Raw genomic sequence first — 13,358 nt, 5'->3', positions numbered from 1 at the left:
AGAGGGTGAATGAGATGGATAGGAGGGATCAAAAAGGGCACATATAGCTGGAGCGCAGTCCACCATGGGCGAAGTTCGCTGTAGTCCGCTGCATGGGCTTTGGAAGCCACGGGAGGATGCCGAGGTGGCTCGGGGGCATTTGTGGGGATGGTCTATGACCAGAGGAAGGAAGAGAGAAAGAGAGAGAGAGAGAGAGAGAGAGAGAGAGAGAGAGAGAGAGAGAGAGAAAGAGAGGGAGAGGGAGCGTTAGGGTCATCACGTGTGTGAGCTTGCTCACTAGACGATCCGGCGGTTGTTGGGCACGCACAAGAGGGGAAGAGAGAGGAAGACATAGGAGGGGCTGATAGCATGGCATGATGCAGATGCTGAGGCCGCCTCACGGGACCCAACCCATCCTCTCCATGATGTCGGGATCCTGGGGATGCTATCGCTATAGTGGGAGGATGCACTCTAGTGCGCTCTAGAGCACGCCTTTGGCATACCATGGCATGCTCTTGGCCCGTAGAGCATGGCCAGTCATCTCCAGAGGATCTAGTTGGAGTACACAAATTTGGTGAAAGACTTTGGTGTCCTGAGGGTTGCTGGGAAGGTGAGGGAGAGGAAATATGTTGATGTTTTTACTCCAGGGAGCTAAAATTGGGGGTTTTACCGCTCGATAATTGAGGTGAGGACTTAGGGTTCTTACTAGGGATAGAAGGGGACTAGGAGGTATTTTGGAAAAAAATTGAGGTGAATGGAAATAGTAGAAGGGGTCAAAACATGGCTTTGACCAAATCACCAAAAGGTGTTTGTGCTAGGTTTGAGCAACATAAGGGATCCTACTGTTCATGATATTTAACAAGATCAACTAGTAGTAGAATTGGGGTTGATCACCAAGTTTGAGCCCATTTGAAGAAAGTTGCCAATGCAAACTTTATAAACCCTATAACTCAACTGAATAAGGATTCTTTAGATATAGCCATGAAAACCCATTCTCCTTGATGAACCACTTGGTGTGTTGGCATCATTTGGGGGTTAGAGTATGCCCACAAAATTTGAGATCAAGTGGAGATACTTGGCAATGCAAAGTTATTCAAATTTGGATCTAGACGGAGAGGGTTTAGGGGCTTTTTGGTGAACAAAAATTATTTGGATTGAGATGAAACTTGGCAAGATCATACCATAGGGCATTTGCAACACGCTGGAATTTTCCTGGTTTTATTTGACATTATTTATTATATAATATTTCAAATGCTTGAAATATATAAAAAGGGTTTTGGAGGGTATTGTCCAATGTTTTGAACATGACCATGTGTTGAAACTCATACATATGGAAAATATATTTCCACTGAGTTTCCTTAAATTTTCTCAAATATTTTAGATGTATAAAACTAATCCTCCCCTATAAATACCATTTCTTGCCTTAAGAGAAGCCTTTAAATAAAATATGAAATAATATTTGGTGGTCTTGGTAAGTCTTATATATCCTACATTTCAAATAAAATATTCAGGGAAAAATATTCTCCCTAATTTTAGGACTTGCAGTACAAACCTCAATTTATGGGTTTTTTGAAAACCTAGTTGAATAAATGATTTTTGTCCAACATAATATTTTTTATAAAAATATTTCTTTGTCCTATACACATGACATAATCATTGGGAAAAGGTTTAGATCAAGAGATGAGTTTTTGAGAACAAAAGTATTTTTGTGAATTAAACACAGTCAAGAACACAAGCAAATAGCAAGACATTCATGCATCCACAAGCACACACTTTTTTGTTGGTCCAAAATTTTTAAACTCATCATCATAACAAAGTGGTACAAACACAGGGTGTGATAGACGTACCCCCTTACAAGAATCTCGTCCTAGAGATTCCTAATCTAGGCGCCAAAGAGATAAGGGAAATTGAATCTATGGTACTCTTCACTCTCCGAGGTTGCTTTTGATTCAGTGTGGTTAATCCACTGGACTTTGACATAACTGATCATGCGGAACTAAGTGCACCACTCGGCTTCATCCAAGAGCCAAACTGGCCCTCATGATAAGTGAGGTATGGCTGAAGGTCGATGGCTTGATGATCGATGTCATCATAGAGGACGGGGAGGTAGGGAACTTGGAGACACTTCCGAAGTTGTGACACGTGGAAAATGTTGTGCACATCGGACAACTTGGAAGGTAGCTCTAGCTGGTAAGCAACTTCTCCTCGTCTATCAGTGATATTGAAGGGTCCGCTATATCTTGGTGCGAGCTTTCCTTTTACATGGAAGCAACTGGATCCCTTGAGAGGTGTAACTTGGGTATAGTCATGGTATCCAACATGGAAACTCATGTCATGGTGGTGTGAGTCGGTGTAGCTCTTTTGTCTTGACTTGACAGTCTCCACACGTTCTTTGACAAGTTGAACTTGCTCCTCTACTTCATGGAAGATATCTTGTCCAAACACTAGTCCTTTACCGGCTTCCGACCAATTGAGGGGAGTGTGGCATTTCCGTCCATACAACACCTCAAACGATGCCATTTGAAGACTAGACTGGTGGTTGTTCTTGTAGGAGAACTCGATGAAAGATAAGCAATCTTCTCACTTGGATCCATACGCCAAAACACAAGCAGGAAGCATATCTTCGAGTATCTAATTTACTCATTTTGTGTGTCCTCTGGTCTAAGGGTGAAAAACGATACTGAAGGATTACTTGGTTCCCAAGGCTTCTTGGAATCTATTCCAGAACCCCGAGGTAAACTAGGTACCTCGATCTGACATGATTTTGTTAGGAACTCCATGGAGACACACGATTTGGTTTGATGTATAGGTTGGCTAGTTGGTTCCCATTGTAGGTTGTCTTGAGACGAATGAAGTGGGATACCTTGATTAGGTGATCATCAATGACCCAAATGGAATCATGTCACTTGCTTGATCTGGGTAATCCGGTGATGAAGTCCATCCCAACTTTGTCGTACTTCCATTCACGCACTTTGAGAGGTTGTAAAAATCCGGAGGATTGCTGATGCTTAGCTTTGACTGTCTCGCATATTTCCCATTTGGCGACAAAAGTGGCTATCTCTATTTTCATGTCGTGCCACCAGAATCTTCCTTTGAGGTCTTGGTACATGTTGGTTCCTCCGGATGGATAGAATACAAAGTTTCAAGGGCTTCTTGCATGATCCAATTCTTGAGATCAATTTTTCTGGGTACGTAGATGCAATTCCCAAACCATAAAACTCGTTCATCCTCTAAGAATACTCGGGCCTTGCCTTCCTTGATCTACCTCTTGAAACTTAAATGATTTCATGTCCCTGCTGAGCTTCCTTAATATCATCCATCAAGGTAAGCTTTGCTTTGAGGTTAGGCAAAAATCCTGGTGTAACCCGTTCCAAGCCAAAGCTTTCAAGATCTTCATAAAAGGGGAGTAGCCTTTCCTTAATCATACCATTCAAGGAACAAGCCCTTATGCCTAAGGCATGTGCTACCACATTAGCCTTTCTAAGGTGGTATTTAACAATGAGGTCGTAGTCCTTGATTAACTCCAACCATCTTCGCTGCCTCATGTTCAATTCCTTGTAAGTGAGAATATCCTTCAAAATCTTGTGGTCTGTGTATATCTCGCGTCGCTTCCCTAGAAGGTAATGTCGTCATGTCTTCATGGCATGGACCACAGTTTCTGACTCAAGATCATGAGTGGCGTAGTTCTCTTCATGAGGATGTAGCTATCTTGATAGATATGCTACAACCCTTCCTTCTTGCATGAGAACGCCACCAAGCCCTATTCTCGATGCATCACAATACATCACAAACTCCTTCTGATTATCGGGGGTGGCCAAAACTGGGGATGTTGTCAATCTCTTCTTAATCTCTTGGAAGCTTTCTTCAAACGTCGGAGTCCATTCAAAATTTCTTCCGTTCTTCAAGAGTTGAGTCATGGGTCGGGTAATGCTTGAGAGTTCTTCAATGAACTTACCTAGTATCCGTGAGTCCAAGGAAGCTTCTCACTTCCTTCACATTGCTTGGGGATTGTCATTCAGTCATTCTATAGTCAACACATGATCCAAGAATCCGACTTTGTGTAGCTAGAATTCCCTCTTACTGACTTGGCATGCAGTTTGTGCTCTCGAAGCTTGTCTAAGACCATCCTCAAATGTTGCTCATGTTCTTCCTTAGACTTGGAAAAGATGAGTATGTCATCAATGAGGACGACAACAAACTTGTCCAACTACTCCGTGAAAACTTTGTTCATGGGGGTACAAGAAATAGGCGGGGGCATTTGTTAATCCAAACGAAATGACCATGTACTCGTATAGGACATACCGTGTCATGAATTCAGTCTTCGAAATGTCTTGGCGTCTGATCTTCAACTGATAGTTCTCTGACCTGAGATCGATCTTGGAAAACACCTTGGAACCATTCAGCTGATCGAATAGGTCTTCAATATAGGGATGTGGGTACTTGTTCTTTACCATGAGTTCATCGAGAGACCGGTAATCGACACAGAATCAGATAGTTCCATCCCTCTTTGACACAAATATATTAGGTGATCCCCAAGGAGAGGCACTAGGGCGGATAACTCCTTTTTGGAGCTTCTCAACTAATTTCTTCTTTGGTTCAGCCACCTCTATGGATCCCATCCTATAGGACTTCTTATAGACGGGTCCTGCTCTCGGCATTAGCTCAATGATGAACTCAATGTCATGGTCAGGAGGCATTCGGGGAGCACATCAGGAAATACATCTGGCTATTTACATACCACTAGCACTTGGTCTAACTCAATTCCTGATAGGCAATTGACCTGAGAGATTGAGCGGCGGAATGGTTGGGGTCATACTTGACTTCAACTCCATGGAGATTGGTCATGGTAACAGTGTGCTTAGTGGAGTCTAACAACCCTTGCGTATGATCACACCCAAGCCTTATGACTTCAGGATGATAAAGTCTGCCAGGCATTCTACTCCATTCATGACAATCCTATCTAGTTAAATCCTATCTTGGTCCTCAAAACTGAACCAAGGGTTTGTACCATAATATGACCAAGGTTTTAAATAGTGGATAGCCAGCTAGTAGCAGATTCGGTTCAACGTAGCAAAATGTATACAGCGGGCGATATTGTGGGTGCTATGTACGCATAGAGGACATTTAAGAGCACTAGATTCTTGTTTATATCACTCGAACATGAACAAAAAGTAATGACATTTAATTTGAGTGATAGTGGTCGCTATTGCGCTAGCGCTATTGCGGACGCAATAGAGGATGCTATTTTTGCTATTTACTACTATGCATATGACTACCCAGGGGTGTAGGCTTCATACCACTTGTTAGTTCAAAAAATTTGGTAACAAAAGAATGCAAAGCTCCACAATGAAATAGAACAGTTGATGGGGTTGAATTCCCAAGGAAAGTATCAAATATGACTTTTGGGTCTTCGTGGGCTTCCTCAGCGGTGTCGTGCTTCACAAGACATTTGCCATTGTTGGCTTGGTTGCGAGGAGCTTGGTTCCTTGGTGGCACTCCTTGGCCTTGACCTTGGTTCTGCGCACTGTGACACGGTGCATCTAGCTTCTTGTTTGGGCACTCACTAGAGATGTGCCCAGGCTGACAACATCCAAAACAAGTGACTTGGCCTAAGCCGTTGTTATTATTGCCACCATTGTTGTTGTTAGGGTTGTTGTAAGTTGTCCTAGGATTGGCATACTACTGAGGCTCATAGCTCAGACGAGGTGCAGGACTCCTAGTTTGCTGAGGCTGATAGGTTGGCCCGGCTAGGGCTAGCTTCCATGGGCGAGGCTTCTGGTTGCTAGAACTACCCTTGATAACCATCTTGCACTTGCAAGTGTCTTCCATGGCACGACACTTGCCTTCACGCATGTGAGCCTTGTTCACCAGATTGAAGATCGTCCAACAGTCACAAACAATGAGTTGATACTACACGGCTTGCTGGAGTGCTTTCACGAAGCGTTCCATCTTAGCTACCTCAGTGTCGACATCTTCAGGGGCATACCTTGATAGGAGGTTGAACATTTGCATGTACTCCTTGACAGAGCCACTTCCTTGCTCCAACGCTCAAAATTATTTCTTCTTAATAGACATGATAAGAGAAGGAATGTGGGCCTTGAGTAATCCATCCTTGAAGTCATCCCAAGTGATCACATGGTCGCCTTGCATGACCTTGAATCCATCCCACCAAGATCTACGATATCCCCGAGGCAATGAGAGGCATAAAGAACCTTCTCGCAATCCACATTGTAGTTGACAAGTGCAAGGAGGTCCTCGATGGTGCGGATTCAGTCATCGTCATCCAAGAGTCCAACAATCTCGATGAAGGTTGGGGTGAATTCCTCATGAACTCTGACAGAGTGGAGCGGCCATTGTCCTTCCTTCCTTACTGGTGGTTAGTCACAAGGACATGAGCCATCTGTTAAATAACAGTAGTGTTGTCTTAGAGTTCCTCCCGGAGAACTTGGAGAAACTAACCTATGGTCATGTTCTTCGGTAGAGGTGGTGGTGGGGGAATGTCACCGTGTGGCTGCTACTGGTGTTCTCCAGCCTGCTAAGAACCACTAGCCCCCTGGTACTGCCTAGAGTTGTCGGCATCGGGGTTGGCAGAGGAGTTGTTGCGGGTTGCAGTCACCATCCTGTTTGGTGTAGCCAAGTCAAATATTTGGAATAGATGAGAGGGAAAAGAAACAATAGAGGAATCATGCCTAAGAGGGTTGGTATGGTGCAAGTGTTATCAAAGAGGGATCGAAAGACCCAAAACAAATGACATTAAGATAAGATAGATGATGGAGTGGCTTACATGGTTCCTAAGGCAAAAGCGTAACTTGCATCAGGACGCAAAAAACAAAACAAACAAGAAGCACACATGGTTTCATATGACCCATTAATAGGACTCAACTTTGCATCAGGGGTACAAAATATATAATACCATAGGGGTTCTTGGATTCAAGTGGTAGAGTGCTCGGTCTCCTACTCATGCTCCTTTGGAACTTCTTCCTGGTCATCACCTGTATGGGCATTGTCTCTGCTCGCGGGGGTCAGAGAATAAAGAGGTCAATCTCGATGACACTTTGCCGGTGGGTCGGTGAAGAGCGCACGATACTCCTTCACACTCATGTGACAACATTGAGAAGTCCCTGCAGCGGGTGTATCTCTAGATAGGGGTAATCCTCCTTTGTATGCGATAGTTGGTGGTCCCTCGAGGGCGCCATCCTTCTTGATCCTATCTGGCTTCATCTTGGCTTGACGGAGTAGGTCTCGGGTGGTGGTGAAGTTCCTTGCGAAGCTTCATGGTCCCTTAATAAGGTTGTGAGCTAGACTGTAGACATAGAGGATGAAGTAGGTCTAGAACCTGAGTGGTGTGTGATAACCCACAAGTATAGGGGATCGCGATAGTCTTCACGGGTAGTATTTCACCCTAATTTATTGATTCGACACCTGGGGAGACAAAGAATATTTATTGGTCTTGACACTTGAGTTTTCAATTCAATTTCACATGGGATATCTCTATGCGTAAAGGATTTAGTAGCACAACAAATGGTAGTAGTAATAGTAAAAGTGATAGCAGCAATTTTGGTAATAGTAGTAAAAGTAGCAATTGAGTAGCACGTGCGACAGTAGTAGCAACGGTAGTAAATCAGCAATATTCAGTATATGTAAATTGTAGGCATGTGGATCAGTGATGGATAATGATTTAGATGGCATTGATCATCTAATAGTTACACACTAGGGTGACACTGAACTAGCTCCAGTTGATCAATATAATGTAGTCATGTATTCCGTATATAGTCATACGTGCTTGCGATAAGAACTTGCATGACATTTTTTGTCGTACCCTCCCATGGCAACAGTGTCCTATTGGAAACCATGGGACATTAAGTTATCCTTTTCATGGAGAACTAGAACGAAGCATTAACACAAGGTGAATACATGAACTCCTCAAATTACGGCAATGAACGGAAAGAATCCCAATTATTGTCACCTTGGGGTATGCGGATCAAGACACGTAATACCTTACTACAACTTGCAACATAGGATCCAAATCACTCTTATATTCATGAGAACATAATAGGTTCAGATCTGAAATCATGGCAGTCAGGGCCTAGTGACAAGCAATAAGCATAGCAAAGTTATAGCAACATCAATCTCAGAACAAAGTGGATACTAGGGATCGAGCCCTATCAAACTTAACTCGATTACATGCTCAATCTCATCCAATCACACCATCGTCCAGCAAGCCTACAAAGGAATTACTCGCTCCCGGTGGTGAGCATCATGGAGGTGTTGATAGAGAAGGGTTTGTGACGACGGCGGCGACGAATCCCCCTCCCCGGAGCCCCAAATGGACTCGAGATTAGCCCTCCGAAAGTAGAACAAGAGGTGGCGGAGGATCTGTCTCATAAAACACGATGAATGCTTCTCTTTGATTTTTTTTTCTCTGATTATATGATTTTATAGGATCGAATTACGGTGAGAGGATCCATGTGGGCCCAACAAGCCATCACGGTACGGCATGGGGGCGCCCTGCTAGCTTGTGGCCTCCTGGCAACCTTCCCCCGACAGTTTTCTCCAAAATTCATTATAAATCCCAGAAATAATTCACAAAAAGTTTCCTCTTTCCGAGATCTTTTACTTCTGCTGAAAAATAACACCAATGCAATTCTGCTGGAAACAACGTCACTCTGGGGTAGTTTCATTCAAACCATGCAAATTAGAGGTCAAAACCAGAGCAAGAGTGTTTGGAAAAGTAGATACATTGGAGACGTATCAACTCCCCCAAACTTAAAATCATTGCTTGTCCTCAAGCAATTCACATGATAAACTAAAAGTGATAACTAAAACTTTTACAAATTCTTTTGTTCTTGTCTTTATACACATGCTTAGCTATTGTTCAAGTTTTAAGCAGAAATCATAAATATTCATATCCATGAGAACAATTTAAGCATCATATTCAATTATGGAAATACATAACCAACTAGCATGTAATAATTAGATGTCTCAAAAGCCAACAATTTGTAAAGACAATCATGATATAATGTGGTGATATGGTATCTCACTAGCCCTTTCTGAGACCACAAAACACAAATGCACAGCACGTGTGAGATTCATGTAGTGACTAAACATTATAATTCAGAATAGAAAAGAACCTAGTCACGCTCATATCCAACATTGACTAGACTCAATGCATAAAAATGACAATAGTGCTCTCCAGTCTAGTGTTGTAGGTAAGAGGGTGATGACTCAACACAAAAGTAAATAGATAGGCTCTTCATAGAGGAAAGCATTGATTTGTACAGGTGCTAGAGCTCAAAGTTTGAAACAAGAGTGAAAGAAAAGTTTTTGGGAGGTGTGCTTCTCTTGTCAACATTACAGCAAAGGTATTCAGTATAGTCCATGCTAAATTCATTATTGGAGGTTCCCAAACAGAATTGTAAAGTTTACTCCTTTCCACCATCCATACACAAAACCATGGTTATCCAAATTCATGGGTGTGTGCCAACAATAAACTATACCAAGGAGATTTGTTTCATTAATTTCGATTATGCAGGACTGGGCATCCTTTTTACCAACCTCTCTCCTACAATGACAGTTAATAAAGGACCGTCTTGAGAATAAATCACTTAGCATTGAAGATACCGGCCACCTCATCCCTCCATGAGCTAGACAAGTGCACAAATTAAATGTTTATTTGAATATTTAGAGGTGGCACATGCAAATTTATATGGAACAACAGGGTAATACCACATATAGGTAGGTATGGTGGACTCATGTGGAATAGCTTGGTTTTAAGGATATTGGATGCACAAGCAACATTCCCACTTATTATAGGTGAAGGCTAGCAAAACATTGGGAAGCGGCCATCTAGAGAGAAAAAAATGTTCATAAGCATGTATCGAAAATAATCAAGTTTGGACAAAGCATGAGTAGGATGTAAACACTCTGAATCATATATCGCGAAGGCTACATTTGTTTTGAATCAACTACATGTTTGCACATGGGCCAAGTCAAACCACTCGAAATACTCAGAGGGAAATACCATACTACCATATCACATCATAACCATTTTAATGCATGTTAACATACAAGATAAATCATTATCTACTCCTAACTATTTAGGCATGGCATGAAAAACTATGATCTCTAATTTTCATCAGAACCATGTTCACTCGTGATATACTGAATGAAGATAGAATGAGCCCACCTATTTACGAAAACAAAAAACAAGAAGAGTTCATACCCATATCCTTTGCCACGATCACTTCATCAAATATCGTCATTATTTCCTTTCACTTGCACGACCGAATGGTGTGATAATAGTAGTCCAAGAATACCATCGACTAAGCTGGAATATGCAGGGTAGTTTCATACAAAGGAGAAGAAAAGGTAATGTTGGCTCATAATTATATTGAAAATAAAGTATAGAGGAGCCACTCAACATTTTCATAGTGGTGTTCTCCTTTCAAAAAAAATGAAAAGAAATTCAGAGAAACACACTGAAATATTTTTGGAGTTTTTGTTGTTCTTAAGCAAGCAAAATAAACTAAGGGAAAACATGAATGAGAAAAAAATATTTACACGGGAAAGCTCCCAACATGCAAGAGGAAATATTTTTGTTTTTTTAGGACTACAACTAATTAAATGGAAAACGAGAAATGAAAAGAAACGAGAAATATTTTTGGGTTTTCAAAGTAAAAATAAAGCTAACATGGATATACAATGAAATAGGATGAACACCAAAAATTTGTCTGAAGTGTGTGAACATGAATGAAATTTTGGTGAGAGATACGTAGTCCCCCAATCTTAGGCTTTTGCCTAGCTTGGTAGTCACCACTGGTAATAACCATCAGGTTCAGGAAAGTGTTCCTCCGGTGGCACTAGCATCCCAATCCTGGGCCTCGGCCTTCGGAGCCGCCAACATGTCAAGGTACGCAATTATGTCTTCCAGCAAGATGGGTTATCCGTTCCTGCCGGGAAAGTCAAATAAGAGGGTCCAAGCAACACAATAATACCGCGAGTGTCCTTGATGTATACTAAGTTACAGTGGATGCCCTGTGATAACTCAATTTTCATAGTGAGTTGATGGTGTGACATAGATTGTTGGTCAAGATAAACCCGAGGCAACAAATAATTAGTAGGTCATAGGCCAACATTAAGACGATTTGCCAAGCACGTGGCATAAAAACAACCATGAATCTTGCCTTTGGTTGGGCTATTATGCAAGTGGCAAGCGACAGTAGCTCCTAGGTTGTAAGTGTTATCACCATAAAGTGCGCGACACAAAATAGCCAAGGTTCGGGCACTAAGACTACCCCCTGCTCTATAGCAGTTATACATTTGCCTATGAACACACAGAATATTGCATAGAAGGAAAAAATGCAAACTAGTGGCCCTCGCATTTGATACGTCCCTAGTTTCCCCCACAATTTAGGTGAGGAGGAAACCATCATATTCCTCAGACATAGGCTCTCGTATCCCCCCGTCACATGGGAGCAAGCAAATATCACAAAATTCATCAAAAGGCAATTCAAAGTTTGTTGCATAAAGAGCAAAGCATACTCTGGGAGCACTAGGCATGTTTAAGAAGAAAAAGTTTTGCATGAAGGAAATAGTAAGGAGACAGTATTGCTCACACTCATTTGCGAGGAAGTTGGCCAGCCCGCCATTTGCAATGAACTACATGAATTCTTCATAAAAACTGGCTTCACTCACGCACGGTGTATGTGGCCATTCACAAGGCGTAACCTCCGCCTTGAGGAAAATGTTGACATCGCGATCTTGAGTCCTCCGAGCAGCTCCCGTGGGTCTATGTCTAGAAGAACTTTTCATACTACGTGGAACTCAAAGAATTTAACATGTAGGCTCATTTTATGTATCACCAAGTGATGTAGTTTATGAAAAATATAAAACACTAAAGAAAAACTAATTGGAGGGGTAGAGGAGTCACATACAAAGGAAGAATTTCCTCAAAATGGTTTCGAAAATGGAGTTCTGAGCAAAGAGATCGGTAATTTTAGTTTCCACAGGAAGAACACGGTAGAGAGAGAGAGCCAGTGATTTTTCTGAGGTAGAGGATGATATGAGCTAAAGACATAAGGTAGGAGCCCTATGCCCCTCCCCCCAAGCCAGCATGGCATGACCTAGGGGGGCTCTGTTGTCTTGTGTCCAACAGGTTCGTCTCCCTGTTGTTATTTTAATGTCAAAAATTCTAATTTAATCCAGAAAAAATCTTGTTAAAATTTTGTAGCAATCTAAGACTTTTCATTTTTTGGTCAATTTTGTTGCATGGGAGAAATCAAAAAACAGAAAAAGTCAAACTAATTTCTACTCCCTCCGTCCCATAATATAAGAGCATCACTTATATTATGGGACGGAGCGAGTATTTCTTAACTGTAATAACATAGAACAAATTAGTGATATAGAGATTTGTGAATACTCAATTCATCAATCACATGTCTTTCGAAAAGGATCCATTAATAAGGTTGATCAAGTCTTATAAATAATTGTTTCCACTTAACATGAAACTGAAGAATTTTAGTATATCACTATGTTACCTTAATCGGGACTTGCATATCCCCAAAAATAAGATTATAGTATTTCTTTTTCTTGGCAGTAGCTAGAGTGCTTGTAAAATCTCCAACGATGACTGTGGGAATAGGCTCAATGGCATTAATATTGTTAACCAAAGTTTGCTTCTTCAGAAACTGCACAATATGTTGCTTTCCATTAACATGAAAAGTGATCATACTTTTCTTGCAATCAATAACAAACCCTACAATATTTAGAAAGGGTCTACCAAGGAAGATCGACATATTTTCATCCTCGGGCATATCAACAATAACAAAGTCTATTAAGATAGTTACATTTGCAACCACAATGGGAACGTCCTTGCAAATTCCAATAGGTAAAGATGTGGATTTATTAGCCATTTGCAAAGGTATCTCAGTGGGTGTAAGCTTATCCAATTCAAGTCTTTTATAAAGGGAGAAAGGCATAACACTAACACAGGCTCCTAAATCACATAAAGAAGTTTTAAAATAATTTATTTTAATAGAACAATGTATTGTGGGTATACCCGAATCTCCTAACTTGTTAAGTATTATACCATCAAAAGAATAATTAGCAAGCTTGGTAGCAATTTCAGTTTCGGGTATCTTTCTTTTGTTGGTATTAATATCCTTCATATACTTAGCATACAAATGCATTTTTAACATATGAGTTAAGCCAGTGCGCAAAAAGACAGGTCTAATCATTTCAGCAAAGCATTCGAACTCTTCATCGTCCCTACTTTAGAAGGTTTTTGAGGGAATGGAATGGGTTTTTGAACCCATGGTTCTCTTTGCCTTCCATGTTTTCTAGCAATGAAGTCTCTCTTATCATTACATTTACTTTTAGGA

This window comes from Hordeum vulgare, chromosome 6H (genome assembly GCF_904849725.1).
Source record: "Hordeum vulgare subsp. vulgare chromosome 6H, MorexV3_pseudomolecules_assembly, whole genome shotgun sequence".
Lineage (NCBI taxonomy): Eukaryota > Viridiplantae > Streptophyta > Magnoliopsida > Poales > Poaceae > Hordeum > Hordeum vulgare.
This window is presented reverse-complemented; position numbering follows the sequence as displayed.